Genomic DNA, 15,974 nt, shown 5'->3' with positions numbered 1-15,974 from the left:
TGGGTGTTAGGTATGTTTCCTATCCTACGTGTTCCTTCCAAGCCACCATGAACCGAGAAGCTTTCCTGCACCAGGTCCTTTCATCCTCAGTGCTTCTACCCTGGGGCATGATGATAATAGAGCAAACCCCCTAAAGCCATGAGTCCAGGTAACTCTCTCCACATGTAAATGTTGGGTGTCAGGGACTGTCTCAGTGATAGGAAAGCTAATAGGGAATTTTGGAAGGGGAGACTTTGCTGTGACTGTCTCTCTCTGACCATGTGGTTTAGAAGCTTTGAGAAATGGTTCACAAAGGAGGTTGGAAAAGTAGGATATGCAGGCTAGTGAAACTGAGAATGCTATAAGCAGAGTCTAATGAGTGATTCTAGTCAGTTCTCCAGGTATAGCAATGTTGACAGTATAGGACAGACAGTTATAGGTTGGGTTCAGGGGGTTTCAGGTGGGAACAAGGGCTACTAGGCTAGAGACCATGTGTATTCCACTCTTGAAAAAAATGTCTACATTTTCTCATACTCTAAGACTTTGTGGAACACTGAAATTAAGGGCAGTGGACTAATTGAGCTCATGGAAGAAACTCAAACACAACCCAATATTCAGACTGTCACATGGGTAGTGCTGTCTTCTCTTAGCTAAGTTTATAATGAAAACCCAATGCAAAAGGCAGACCAAAAACATTTTTAAATGCTTAAATTCCAACATAAAAGGAATCATGTACAATGCTGAATCCAGAGGCAGTGTGGCTGCTGAATGGATTAGAACCTTGAAAGAGAACCAGGTACTTTGTATAGGTATAAGAAGGAGGATGACTGGAGAGTGTCTCAGGGATTCATCCCCATCAAAGGCTCCGTAGTGCAAAAGCATAAATCTTTCACTTGAGAGGAGTCCCCTAGAACCCCCTTCTTAAGACAGGACACCTCAGAAATTTGTTCTCCAGTATTAATTTGACCATGCTCAGTCATCCAGGCACTCAGAGTTTGCAATCATGGTCCTAGGGGGCCTGGCTACATCTCCAGCCTGCAGCATCACATGTTCACGCAATACTAGTTTCACCAGCATGCACAATACAAGAGGTGTAAGGTGGAAAAGATTTCTACTCAGTTATTCACTAAAGGTCTGGGAGATCAGGCAAGGAGCTGCCAAGAGGGCTGTGTAGAAAGCTGTGGGAATGAAATGAAAGGTGCAGAGGAGACCCTGGATGTCAGAGATGCCAGGAATGTAGAATGCATGAGATAAGTAAGCAATAGGTTGTGAGTGAGCCTGGCCCAAGAATGATCTCACCTGCGCCATAGAGTAAGGCCATGGGCACAGCCATGTGGTCCAGATGCTAGATATGGAGCTACAGGACTCAATATTTGTTCTGCAGATTTTCAGAGTTGTTATTGTCCAATTATTTTCTGTCTTCCCCATTCCCTTATTTTGGAATGAAAATGTTTCCTCTTGCCATTGTGTTTTTTTAAAATTATGTTCATTCTTTTGCCTCACCACAGAGGGTTCATAGGTAAGAATCTCAGAAGACAATAATTTTGACTTCTGAAAAGTATGGAAACTGTTGGAACTTTGGGAAATGATTGTTGTGTTTTCTAATTATGTGCTGTGCCATGTTAGCTGGAATTATGGACATGCTATTATCTTTTTATTTAGATGTTAACTACTGGTTTAGATGTGAGGTGTTAAGCTGGAAACAGCTGGTATTGAGGGTTAACCTTAATTGTATCTCAGAAACACCCAAGGAATTAGTGAGGTACATTCTGGGTGTCTCAGACTTGGCCATGGCCTTGTACCTGTGGATGCTGTAGGTGGTTCCTGACTCCTTGCACTCTGGCACTTTCCCCTCATGCTGCTTCCCTTCCAAGGTTAAACTCTTGCTTCAGTTAAAACAATGGCAAGACAAAAAGTAAGCTGAGAGTATTTCAAAGATCATGCTAACTGAGTAAATTGTCCATCTGTCACTGAGCAAAATGAATGAGACTGTGATGAGCCACGTGTGATCCGCACCTTCTATGGAGAACTTTGCATGGGGCTTGGCATCTCAACACTGTTTGCATGATATCATTAATGCAGTATCTATTCATTTTGTGATACTGGTCTCACAGTTGAATATTTTTGAGGCTCTGCACAATGCGTGATAACAGCACAGTTCTGATCCTTGATGTAATTTCTATCTATGTCCCACATAGATAAAGACTCTTTGGAGGGCTTTGGGAGTGTTTTGTGAGACTGTACAGAGATTTTGAGACCCATGACTCTGAGAGCTGACAGTTCACAGAATGCATACTGAACATCACACTGTGATGTAAGTGATGGTCCTCACTGCACGCACAGTGAAGGGAGTGTATTTGTTGCCCTTCCATCCTTGTGCTATTATTGTCATGTATTTTAATGCTGCATATGTTACAAAATCTAGTCATGCATTTTTATAGCTTTTTCTTTAACCAATTTTAATATTGTCCCTCTTATTCCCTAGTGTTGTTCTGATACACAATATTCCCAATCAGATGTCAGCTGTCACTCTTAGTTCTGAGGTTCTGTGTGTAAATGTTCTGTGCCATTTTCATTCTCCATACCAACTGCTACTGAATTTTCTGAGAGCTGATTGTTGCTATGATGTGAACAGCCCTGTTCTCACTAAAACTCACGCTGAGGATCGCTTCTCAGAGTGGCAGTGATGGAAGATAGTGTCTTGTAGTCATGCAGAGATCACGTGGCACTGTACATGAGCTTAATTAATATTCTACCTAGTAGATTAGGTTTACTCCTTCTGTACTGGGTATCTATTGAAATCTATTTTATTCTCTTATTTTCTGTCTAGTTGATTTACTATGTTTAGAATCATGTCATGACTGATTAGTGGACTCTATCCTTATAAGTACATATATAAACATTCATATATATATATATATTACTGTCCTATATATGTGTGTATATATATATACATATATAAACATTCATATATATATATATATATTACTGTCCTATATATGTGTGTGTATATATATATATATAGGACAGTAATTTCAGAGTTTAACTAGCTGACAAACTACAGATTCCATGCATAAGTAAATAAAGTAATAAAAACAAAATCCACATCCACAAAAATCATAGTATGATTTTACCCCCTTCCTCTTTAGATCCTTTTCCTGGGGACTCATTTCATAGTACAGCTTTCCCCCTGCTGGCTACATGGGCCACCTTTTCACTTCTTTCTTAACTCTCTTCTAGAAGGACATGGGTAAAGTGAGTAAAAGAAATGTCTTATGCAGTTTACTCCAGTGTTATATGTCATTGGTAATTAATTGCAAACATTTTAAGAGTTTATCAATGAAGACACGGTGTAAGAAACTATGCCTATACAAAAGTCCAAGACAGCCATAAGCTATTTTTGTGATGCCATGAAATTTACAAATATATTAAGGAGTTTATAGTCTGTTACATAAGGGTATTCAAACGATGAGCCATTTTGTATCAAGTAAAATGCTGTAGCATAAATACTATGTTCTCTTGCTCCACATACTTGGTATATTGTAAAGAATGTAAACACTCTGAGATCCCTGTTAGCATAGCCTCTGAGACTGGAAAGAAGAAGGATGAATCAAGGTGATGAAGGATGGAAGGGACAAAATAGGAAGGAGGAATCATTGGGGATTTGGGATTATATGTGGTATTTTATTACTCGTTGTTATTTGGTGCTGGATTGTGAGCCAGGACCTAAAGCCACGAACTTTTCTACTAAGTGGCATCCCCAGCCTTAAAAGTGGTTCTTTTTAAATCTCCATCCAACCCAGGCATTCCAATTTTTGAGCACCTGCATTTCCTCATCAGGAAATTCAGAGTGAAGAGGGCTGGTGGGTGAGGGCTGAGGATATCTGGTCTGAAATGACATGTGTTAATGGTTTCATCTCACTAGGGGGCACTGTAGTGACTACTATGCATTCTCACCTAACAACTGTGGGTGGCTTTCCTTAAAAACCTGAAAAAGTTCAGATGTCACGTGAGCTCAGTGAGTCTAAGGAACCTGCTCCTGTAAGAGCAAGTTTGGGAGCATCACATGACTATACCCAGAGCCTGGAGAAAGAAACCCCAAGCACGGGTCAGGAGGCATGGAGAGGAAACTGGGAGCCCTGCTGGGGCTTTTGTGGATGCAAGCTTGCTGTGAGTTGAGGGCCCTCGCCTGATACCTGACTGTGAGCAAAGAGGGGAGGACTTACACCTAGATGCTGGAGTGTTCTTTATTCTCATGAGCATTTCCTGGGATATTGTCCAGGTTTGGAAACTTCTAAGTGATTCCCAGTGCCAACGTGCATGTCTGCTTCTCTCTTTCCAAACAGGGGTGAGAGGAGCACAGGTGGAGCAGAGCCCTTCAATCCTTAGTCTCCAGGAAGGAGCGAATATAACACTCAGGTGCAATTTTCTACCACCACAAACATGGTGCATTGGTTCCGGCAAAATGCAAGAGGCAGCCTTGTCAGTCTGTTCCTCATGTCTCCAGGGACAAAGCAGGCTGGAAGCCTGGAGTCAACATTTAATTTCAAAGAGCATTCTAGCACCTTACACATAACAGCCTCCGAGCTGGGAAACTCAGGCTTCTACCTCTGTGTGGGCGGAAGCACAGTGCTCACAGCTCACCTGTACCCTGGTTCCAAAGTGCAGCTGGGACTGAGCCACAGCCACTGCCTTGGGGGACTCACCCTGCAGCATGCACGGCTTTGGGTTTCCTCATTAACACTGTACCACTGTTACTTTTGCTAACATCAGACTTTTTACTTTAGACACGTCGTGTGGTTTTATTTTTATATTTTCAGTCTTGGAATCCATAACAAATATAAATAGAAAGATCCTTCATGACACTGAGTCAGTCACTCTGAACAGGTGATTACATATGTGATCTAAGTCCTGAAATTATTTCTTCACTTTGCTTAGGAGTAAACTGAGAACTCTAGACCAGAAAGCCCTGTTCTGAGCTCATGTGGTTGCTGACTAGTGAAGCCAGGAAGGATACCCCACTTGTGTCTGGCACCAGAGCTTTTACCCTGAGCTGGCCGGGGGAGGAGACTCCACAGTGTCATGAGATTTACTGGGTCTAGGCTCAGGAAGAAAGAAGGTAAAATGGCCATATGTGTAGTACACACAGAAAACAGAGTCTTTTATTGACCTTGGACAAAAAGAATCAGAGACTTCAGATGAGGAGATCTGAGCAAAAACCTGTTCTCTGAATGTCCAGTTCCTCCGTGGTCAAAGCCCTTGAGATATCCAGTGTCAGTGATTGGATGTCTACAGATGTCCCCCTGCTTGCACAATTCTATGCTCTATTTTACGTCTTTTACAACATCCTGTGTTTGTTGTGAGCAACCCCAGGACTTAGCCGGCTCTTTGCTGAGAAAAGCACCTCTTCTGGCAAACAGGTTAGGTGTGGGGAGAGTGGCGCCCTAACCAAATCTGACATTAGTATCTTGCAAAAAGTTTAGGAACTCTAGTCTGATAGTGATGCCACATTTCAGAGTGTATTTCACAGGTTTAGAAATTTAAATAGGAAGAAAACCTTTTCTTTGAACTTCTGAATGAACCAATCTTAACACAAAACCTTATACTGAAAAATACAGTGATGAGATGTAAAAGCAAGTACTCTGAATTATGTACAAATCACAAAACCACTTTCAGATATCAAGTTAAGAGATTTTCAGAGGACATGCTGGGATATTTTTGTGAAAGTGAAATTTAAAATAAAATTCAGGCACATATGAAACTGACCTTTATGAAGAGTAAAGCATTATAGTGTAATTATTTGACTTCAAAAAACCCTAGATTTACTAATACTTATATTTCAAAGTACTTAATTAGGTATCTATGCTAATATTCTTATATCAGATAAAATACTCATAGGATATTTAATATCTACTGTATAATGTTTCAAAATCAGAAATCAACAAAAATTCTGGTCGCACTTTCTACAATACTGCCATAAAACTAAGTTGCTAAAAGAATAACTTTTGAAACTCTAATAAATTAACTTACAGAAGATCAAGGAGGAATATTAGTATAAGGAACCAAGATATTCTACTTATAAAATGTTAGCATTAGAAACACACTTTTGCAGTAAGAAAGTTTATGTTACATCTATATCATTATAAGGATCTTGTCTCTCTCTTAAGAAACCACAGTATTGGTTAGTATAACCTCAGGGACACTAAATTACATGTGAACTTTAAAAATGGTCTTGGAATTCCATGGTATAGGACAATCTCTCCCCACTCTCATGTTGTCCACATTTCATAAAGTCACCATTTATTAAACATTTTCTCTGTTAATGGTATAAAATATTTTTATATCTGGAAGGATCTTTAGGGATCTTCTACTCCCATTTGATCTTACAAGGGCAGAAACCATATGAAAAATTCAAGTTTAAACAATTACCTAGTAAATGAGAGGGTAAAGAAAGATGCCACTTCCTCATTTCCTCTTAGGAATCTGTCCCGTGTCACACTCCGGAAGGATCAGATCGCTGAGCAAAGTGAGGAGATGCTTCGTGGAATCCAGGTGCTTTGGGCTCTACCCTTTGGCTCTGGGAGAGCTGTGGTCTAAGCAATCTGACTTCCAGAAGCAAGAGTTTCAGTTCATGTAAATGATGGACACTTTGAGCTGGAAGGAGACTCAGGCTGAACCTCTCTGTTGTTCTACTAGCAAACTGGTCCACCCTTCAGTGAACCAAAGAGAGGTGGCATCATCTCTAACACCCAGGTGATGTCTAGACATTCTTAAAAGTAGTCACATGTAATCACCATCCCAGGTGAACATTCCCTGAAGGAAGGATTTCACCGTAATGAATGTCACTCACACATTGTTAGCAAAACACTCATTGAAACTGAGAGATTAGGGAAAACAGTGTTCTCCTGTAATTGACAGTCATGAAGGGGCTAGAAATGTCTGTTTTTGGTGCCACTTTCTCAGAGGGGAAATATTGACTCATTGGCTGTGTCCCCACCAAAGGGAGAATTCACTCCATCAATTATTTGGGAATTGTATCTTATGGGCAATGGAGAGAAAATAGAGTAACTTTAGAATTGAGAAATCTTAAATATATTAAATATTAAATATATTAAAATGCATTATTTATATAAAGAATTTCCCCAAAAAAGTGTATAGACACTTCCGGAAAATAAAAATAGAAATTTTTAAACACATGTTACCATCATATGGGGAACCATAGTAGATGTCATGTATTTCTGAAAATTCTCTATACTGCTGGCCTTTAGAGGAGAAATTGAAAATGTGTATGCAGAAATCTCAGTGACCACGGTCTCCTGAACAAAAGTTTGCTGTGCTAATAATTTTGAGCACCTCTTGTAACTGTAGAGGGCAAAGGTGACTTCTATTAACGCCGTGATCTCTCAATAGAGTTAGTATTTTTTCCTGAAGTGTAGTGGGTATACATTTTTGCCCACATACCTCACACACACATACACACTGAGTTGAGGCTGATCAACACACCGGTCCTTAAGTCTTGAGAGACGTGAGATATGAGTGAAGCCTTCATTCTGTATAACTCCAAGGTACTAGTGAGTACGGATCACAGGAAAAGGGTAGCAGGGTGTTCACTTTTGGAAACGAGGTCATCTTCATTCAGCAGAAACCGCTTCTCATTGTGAATTCCTTAGGGCAGTTCCCTATGTGTGCTGCCCCTATAGCAGACACAGGCAATGTTTACACTTCCCTACATTTATTCTTATGGAAGTAGCTAGAAAATATCAAGACATTATAGAAGCTGAAAATGCTTTTTGTTGGGGGAAGAGTCCTGGAAATTCAGAGGGATGAAGAACCTCATCAGTATTTTGAGGCAAACCTTATAGTACATGTATTCTGGAGGAAAATCGACGGTCCAGGTAGAAGGAGTCGGTGCCAAGAGGGCTGCACAGAGAGAGAAGCCCTGAGCCTCTGACCTGCAGGTCTCTCAGACTCTGCTCCTCCAGGCCCCATGGTTACCCACAATCCACCACGCCGCTTCTGTCAAATAAAACCTTACCATGGAAACTTGCTCTTTACTTCTCTAAATCCACATTTATTCAGCAGTGGACTGGGTGGTTGTGGCAACCATCGGTTCTTTGGGAACAGCATGGTCACCAGCAGGATCCGCTCTGGAGGAACAGAGGCTGAGACAACCGCACCTCAGATACTCAGGGTTCTCTCTCCTACTTTTTTTTTTTTTTTTTTTTTTGTCTTTTTCATTTTTATCGGTTTCGGGGATCGAACTCAAGACCGCCTTCTTGCAAGGCAGGTGCTTATGCCACTGAGCTAAATCCCCAGCTCCCCTTTCTCCTACTCTTGACCTTCGGTTCACACGTTCCTTTCAGAAGGGTTTTCACTGTAAAAGATAAATCTTGAAGGCACATTTGGCTGAAAAGAAAGTTCTGCATTGTTTGTTTTTTTTTTTTTTTTCCTATTAGAATGTGAAAGTTTCCTTTGATTTTCTTGATTCAAGTGGCTGCTAAATAAAAACATTTATCTCATTCCAATTTGTTAATAATGACTCAGCAGTGCACATGAATATCAATCTTGACTTCTTCATACTGACTGAGTATCTAATCTCCTGTAAAGACCTATGTAGAGAACTGTGCATGGCTGAGTCCTTCATATAAAGAGAATTTTAGTTGGTAGGGAGCTGCCGCCAGATGGCAGCACAGGTCAACCAGTGCGGATAAAGGTAGGGTCCATGGGTTTGTTTTCTTTTTGGAAGGAGAAGTCCAATGGAGGACCTTGTGCTTGTCTGGCAGGCACTTGTGCCGCTGAACTGTATCCCCTGGACTCGTTTTAGCAAATTCTGATTGGATAGGAAGCTGATGAGCCCAAGCTGAGACTTTTCTGCGTCGGTAGAAAACAGGAGAAGCCACCATAACTGCTAAGTGACAAACTGCTTTAATGGTAAATAAAAACGGGTGGACCAGATAATAGGAATAACTCTGCTGCCTGGAGACTCCTAGATGAGACTGAGCCTGTTTGTGAAGAATAATGGAGAGGCAGACACTCACGCGTTATTAGAATTCACGTGCCTGCAGCTGTGTGCTGAGGATTTGGACCTGGAGAGTGTATCAGCAGGTTCCCTTACACACCCAGGGAAGAGACTAGTTTTCTGTAGGCTTCTCTGTTAGGGTAGGAAAAGTGAGTTCCAGAGCATAAGGACCTGGCACCTTGCACCTTTCCCTGTGTTTCCTTTCCACATAAGGACAGTCTAGGAGAAAGGAAGAAGCAGAACCCGTCCACTGGTCCAGGCAGGAAGCAGCTCTCTCAGGAGGGTACTGACCCTGGCAGGTTCCATCCGTTTTCTGTGGTGGGAACAAGGAGCTGGAAAAAGTCCTCAGCTCCTTATGGACCTTCCTTTAAACATGGGCGGAAAGCAAAGCCAAAGACTTGCTAAACAGTCAGCCAAGCAACCCCCACACCCTGCAGACACCCACTGTAGACTTTCAACGATGGCCTTAGGTGCAGTGGGATGCGCCTTGCCTGCCAGACCTCTCCTAGAAACACACACACTTGCCCTTGAGCTGAACCCGCCTCTGTCCTTGGGCACAGACCTTCCAGGATAGCGCTTGCTGTATTTTGGTTTGGAATTAGAAACTAATATATACCCATTAAAATAAGGAAATTCGTAGATGACTTAAAAAGCTTAGCATGTTTTGCCAGCTGACTGCAGCTTCATATATTGTTTTTGTCTTATTTGTCACTGTGTACATCTGCTGTGTGCAACATGATGCTGTGATATCTGTGCACACGGTGAATAGGAGCAGCTGGATGAGGAGAAGCATGAGGCAAGATGGAGGGCAAAGCAGGAGCTCCATGCCCTCTTCTGGAGCCCAAATCTAGGTGCCTCTCTCTGCTCAGCAGTCCTGAGGCAGCACTTACTTGACTTTTAAAGGAAGCTGGCAAGATTTCTGTCTTGAAATCGCTCTAAAGGTGGGTTTACATTTGCTATTCAGATGTCTCTCCTTTAAGGCTTACTTAGTATTTGTATCATAATCCTTTTCACACATGGGTTTATCACTTCTTAGAAAATCACATCCGTTATTTTCTGTGATTATAAAATGCTGCAAATATTGAAATATGTAAAGCACAAAATTTTAAAATTAATAATTCATTACCCTATGTTTTGCTCTTCTGTGTCAAAAATTAAAAAGCTTAGATATTAAGACTTTATGAAAGAGAGATGAGGTTTTCTGTGCTGCTTGGCCCAGGAGAGAGAACCGATCACACATTGGAAATGGGAGGGATATTTTCACACCAACAGCTAAATCAAAAGAGCTACAGTGATGGCTTCAGCGAACTTTGCTTTTCACTGATCCAGTGATTTCTCCTTTAGACTAAATGACGCGGCATTTCATGGGGATGCACGGTTACTCACAATGCCTTCCTAATCCTCTGTACACAGTGCCTTTAAATAGGTGCTGACCTCCTAGGCCCAGCACAGATGCAGTGAGGAAGGGCAGCCATTATTCTAATGAGTTTCCCTTTCAATAGACTCCTATGTATTTTCAGGCTGAATGGCTACCATGGCAATATTAACATATCAGAATTGGTTGATTTAAAAGGAGGCTCAAGCTAGGTGAGACTGCCAGCCAGAACACAGAGCAGTGTGACGGGACTCATGCCCACGCCTTTCACTAGGAAACTTCTGTTTCCTGCTTCTGAGCAACTCAGCAGAGCTCAGCTATTCTCTCATCCCCCCACCGCACCAGGCTCACATCACAGCTCAGAGCACTGAATGTGAAGAAGACAAACTGTACTTCTGGGTGGTAAAAGCAAGCATGTCTCTCTCTGGGGTGCTGAAGCTGCTCATGGCCTCCACATGGCTGGGTATGAAGCTGCAGTGGGATTGGGCCTCTTCTGTGACTTCACGATGGGAGCACAGGAAGTGTCTTACAGGGAATTGGGGAAAAGCGATGACAGTGTGTACACAGGGAAGGTTGTCCCACTCTGCGCATGCTAAACTTTCTGATTCTTTTATTCCTTCAGGATTCAGTATTGCCCAGAAGGTAACTCAAGCCCAGCTGCCAGTATCAGTGGAGGAGATGGAGGCTGTGATCCTGAAGTGCACCTATGACACAAGTTACAGTGATACAAGTTACAGTCTCTTTTGGTACAAGCAGCCCAGCAGCCAGGAGATGGTCTTACTCCTTCGCCAGAACTCTTATGATACACAGAATGCAACACAAGGTCGTTATTCCTTGCATTTCCAGAAAGCACACAAGTCCATCCACCTTATCATCTCGACTTCAAAACTGGAGGACTCAGCTGTGTATTTCTGTGCACTGAGTGATCCACAGTGTAAAGATTGTTTGGGGGAGGAGTACAAAAACCCCCATGTCTGCCTGAGGCAGCCACCTGCTGCAGAGAGGAAGGAAGCAAGTCACCACCTCCCACAGGAAGTAGCTAGGACTGAGGCAGCACAGGGTAGTGCTACAGGGAGAGTCTCGCTGAGCACGCCCCTCTCTGGGCTCATGGCCGTATCTACAGGCATCAGTAATTACAGACATCCACATCCATGAAGCTGTAGCTGGAAGTTAGAGACAGAATTTTGATGAAAAATTGAAAGGAAGAAGGGGCACAGAAAATAGTTGCCCTTTGGCTGTGAGATCCAGCTGGGAAAAAAAAGCTGGATGAAGAATTTTAGAAGCAAATGCCTGACAGAGCAGTAATTTTTTGGAGTTTTGTGTCAATTAATACAGTAAACATTTATTGAACAAATATTGTTACAAGCTTTTTTAAGTGAGGGAGGCCTTGGAACCTCACCATGCTGCCATGCTGATATTACACAATTTAGTAGATTAGTTTAACTAAGCTTTGCTTAGTTTCCTAAGGCAACTGCTATGTGACAAACTTTAACTATGAGCCCCCTTCATTTTCTTAACAGTCCTAGCATGGAAGAGTTCAGTCCCCATAGCAAAGATTTGCTCTTCATCAGCTACAACCATAAAATGACCCATAAGTCATGGCTCTGAAAATGGCATGTTTTGGTCTCAGGCATGGAGATATAAACTTTTTATGTGTGTATAACACATAAAGGATATGTTCTCCTAAAATAATCATCATTTTTATTAAACTCTATCTTTCCATTATAAAGTGTTCCCAATATTTTATTATTTCCATTGATATGTCTAACTCTGTATATGCAAATATCTGTTGCAAACCAGGCTATGTAAGAGTTAAGTTTTTGGCCATGAAGAGAGCTCTGGCTGTGTTAGAAAACAGTGCTATGAGTCAGGATAACACCACAGCTGAGGACATGGACTGCTGACTCTGCCCCTTCCAGAGTAATAAAACTGCCAGCCTTAGAGACTGAACAGGTCTCTTAAGTGGCAAAATCGGCTGCTTGGAGAATTCTCTGTACTAACTTGCCAAATTCCTGCTCAGTGCCTGGATTTGCCTTAGTGTCTCTTCCTTTGAAAGTTAAATAAACATTAGCTATCTAGTGAAGTTCCTACCTTTTTAACCAGAGTTTTGATCTTCTTGAAGCCCCCTCCCCAAACATACTACTTGTCTCTCTGCATTTAAGCCATTCATCTTACATTTGTTTTAGGAGACTGGAGTTACACAAGTCCCCAGTAAATATCTGTGAGAAGTTTGAATAAGTACTATCTTATAAATATTGTTGTAAATAATGAAGACATTACTATTTTTATGTTTTCTATTTTTCAGAAAAATCATGCTTATTTATAATATTTATAATCATGCTTTATTTATAATTTATAATATTTAATTTATAATATTTAATACAATATTTAAATCACTTTGATTTAGGTTTGTTTGCTGTGAGTAAATAATAGTTGAACCTATTTTCTGAAGATGTTAACAATGTGACAAACTTTGTACAAGAGCTCTTTCCATTTTGTGAACACCTCTAGAAAGGAAGAGCTCAATTTTCACACTGAAGTTTTATAGGTGTCTCACCTCTCACATCCCTGAAGTGATCAACAGTAGCAGATCTTAGAAGTGCTCGGGGAGAATCTCCCCCACGGGAAGAGACAACCTGAAACTTTTTCTATTTATTTATTTATTTATTTTTGGTGCCAGGCATCGAACTCATGATTGCCAGGCAGGCACTTGTGCCACTCAGTTCAATCCCTGGCCTCCTTCCGAATCTTTTTAATGTATTGAATTCACCCCTTCACTACAATATGTTTATACCTGCTTTATTTACAACCATTAATCTGCTTCTTTCATTCTGTGCGAATTGCAGAAAGCAGTTTCATGGTCATTTTATTATTTCTTATGGTAAATCATTTTTCTTCATATATATTTTTCATAACTCTTGTACTTTTATTTTCCAATCCAAATATTAAAAAGGCTGTTCCACTTTCCTTATATCCAGTATGCATTAAACACATAAGACAAATGACAAAATCATTTTCAAATGCTTGAAAACAAGATTGTAGGCATTACACTTTACATATATATATATATATATATATATATATGAAATGTTAACTTGTTATTTTTATTCAACAAAACTTATTTTTCTCAATTGATAAAATGTTTTAGTTCATTTATATTTTGAGGTTTCTTACCTTTATCATCAACTAAATTTCTCTTAGTTTATTCAAACATTTATTCAGGTGCATACATTTTGCAATTTTGGAGGAGGGTCTTAAAGACTAAATTTTTTTTAGTAGTTTCAGGCTGCAGCAAACTTGAAAGGAGAGTACTGAGATTTTTCATATAAACCTCAAAAAACTAATCCTGTAGCCTTCACTTTTAACCAAATTCTCAGCTGGAGTGGTCTGCCTGCTGCAATGGTGACCCTGCTCTCACATGTTATGGTCACTTGAAGTCCACTGTTGCTCTTAGATGTCGTTTTTACACTTTCATATCACATATGTTTTGATAGAAATTAATGACCCAGTAGAATGTCACACAGAGTATTTTCACTCTCTCACCATCCTCTGTGCTCTATCTAGTCATCTCATTCTCATCCCAAAGCATTCACAGTGACATCTACACAAGTGTTAGAGCAGGTTTCTCACTCCTCACTTCTCCTTAGCCAAGGAGACACACAAAACTAAACAACCTCTTTACCTTCACTAATTCTTTTTTTTTAAAAAAACTTATTTTATCTTATATGAGGATAATAAACAAGCTTTCTTTTGATTTTGACTGGAATATCTTTGTTCATTCTTTCATTTTCTGATTGTTTTATATTCAATTATAAATATACGGCAACTCCCTATTTGAAAGGTATGATTACCTTTTCGTTGGAATTCTATTGTACTGAGAAAATATGAGGAATGAGGTGAAAATTTTCACAAGATTCAACTTTAAGAACTTTCCAGTATCTGAGCTGAAATATCCCACTTCTTCTGTCAGTGTAATCTGTTTCTATGATCAAGGACCTGCTTACCCTCCGCACATACTTATGCCTGAGCAATAGCAGGCCTTTAATACTGGTTCAGCTCATAATTGATGACAAAGTACCACTATCTCCATGGGAACAAAACTTCCCATTCATTCGGGAAGGATTTATTATGTGTCTACCTCTGAATGAATCATATCCTAGAAACCAATGATATGTTAGAACAGAACTGCGAAAACCTCCTATCCTAAAACAACAAACATTTTAGTTGATGTTCCCTGTCATAGGTCTTTTACATGAATTGTCAGTTGTAAACACTTAAAAATTCAGCAAGACATGGTAGCTCAACTATGGCCTCCACCATCTGGGAAGCTGAGGCACAAGAATCAGAAGTTGAGATCAGGCTGGAGCTTAGCAAGACCCTGGTTTCAAACTAACTATATCCATTATAGAAGAGAAAGCTAAAACTTAAAAGCCCCCTTCATATCATATGTAGCTGGAATTCACTTGAGATCTTCAAATATATGACTGAATTAGTAATCTATTGTGTTTCTCAAGACATGTAGGAGCTTGTATTGTATATCCCTTTGCAAATAATGAAGAGGAAGCCTAGCAAAAGAACTTAGAGATTCTGATCAGCTATAGCTCAGGCCCCAGGGTGGCAGTGTATGCCCTGGCCCTGCCCACAAAAGTGAATAATGCATCTGCAGCTGACCTAACATCTCACTGGCTGGGCGTCCTCCCTGAGATCCCTTTTTTAATGTTACAAGGAATAGATGGTTTTTAATAGACGTCACTCTTGACAGGGCCAAATGTTTGCAGAATAAGAATGGAGAAGCATCTGAGGACCTCTTTGCTGGTTCTGTGGTTTTCTATTTGGTGTAAGTTATATGCAGACTTCCAACCCTGACACAGAGGCAGGGAAGATGTTCACAGGACGCGGACAGAGTTTTACACTGGGATTCCTTGGGAGGAAGGAAGACAGCGTGCAGTGGGTTGCATTCTGGTTCACCTGGGATTTCTGTATGGCAGAGAAAGGTTGGAAATTAGAAGGTATTGAATCTAGATTATTGATCTTTTATTTCCTGTTTCCTTCTGAATAGGTGTGAGTGGCAACCCTGTAGTGCAGCAGAGTCCTCAGTCTCTAACTGTGCTCCAGGGAGAGGACTGCAGCCTTCAAAGTGATTACACCATGAGCCCCACTAACAATGTCAGGTGGTACAGGCAGGACACAGGGAGAGGTTCTGTCCCTGTGATACTCATCACTTCCACCAAAAAAAAGACATCGGATGGAAGGTACACAATGACTCTGGATGCAGCCACCAAACACAGCTCCTTGCACATCACAGCCTCCCAGCTGAGTGACTCTTCCTCCTAAATCTGTGTGGTAGGTGTACTGTGCTCCCCTGTCTGTCCTCAAACCTGTAGCTGGAGACTCACATGAGGCTTTGGAGTTGGTGCAGCTTTTTAATCTGATTCTGGATATGGTTAGCATGAAACTGATAATTTAGTCTCTGTTTGTTTTCCTGAGAAAGGGCATTGCTCTGGTCCAGGCTGATCTCAGCTCCTGCACCTTCTGCTCAGCTTCCCAGATTGCTGAGATAAGACTGTGTCACCATGCCTTGCTGACTTCTGAGCTGTTTAT

The 15,974-nt window shown here is 40.9% G+C and overlaps 1 pseudogene; it reads left to right on the top strand.

The window, feature by feature from the left end:
* The first annotated feature begins 10,606 nt into the window (after positions 1–10,606).
* Positions 10,607–11,355, top strand: LOC100730484 (T cell receptor alpha variable 14/delta variable 4-like; annotated as a pseudogene).
* The last annotated feature ends 4,619 nt before the right edge of the window (positions 11,356–15,974 follow it).

This window comes from Cavia porcellus, unplaced genomic scaffold (assembly GCF_034190915.1).
Source record: "Cavia porcellus strain 051 isolate PalLab524CR breed Dunkin Hartley unplaced genomic scaffold, mCavPor4.1 scaffold_26, whole genome shotgun sequence".
NCBI classification, from domain to species: domain Eukaryota; kingdom Metazoa; phylum Chordata; class Mammalia; order Rodentia; family Caviidae; genus Cavia; species Cavia porcellus.
Note: the sequence above shows the minus strand (reverse complement) of the source record. Positions and strands in the feature narration are given on the sequence as shown.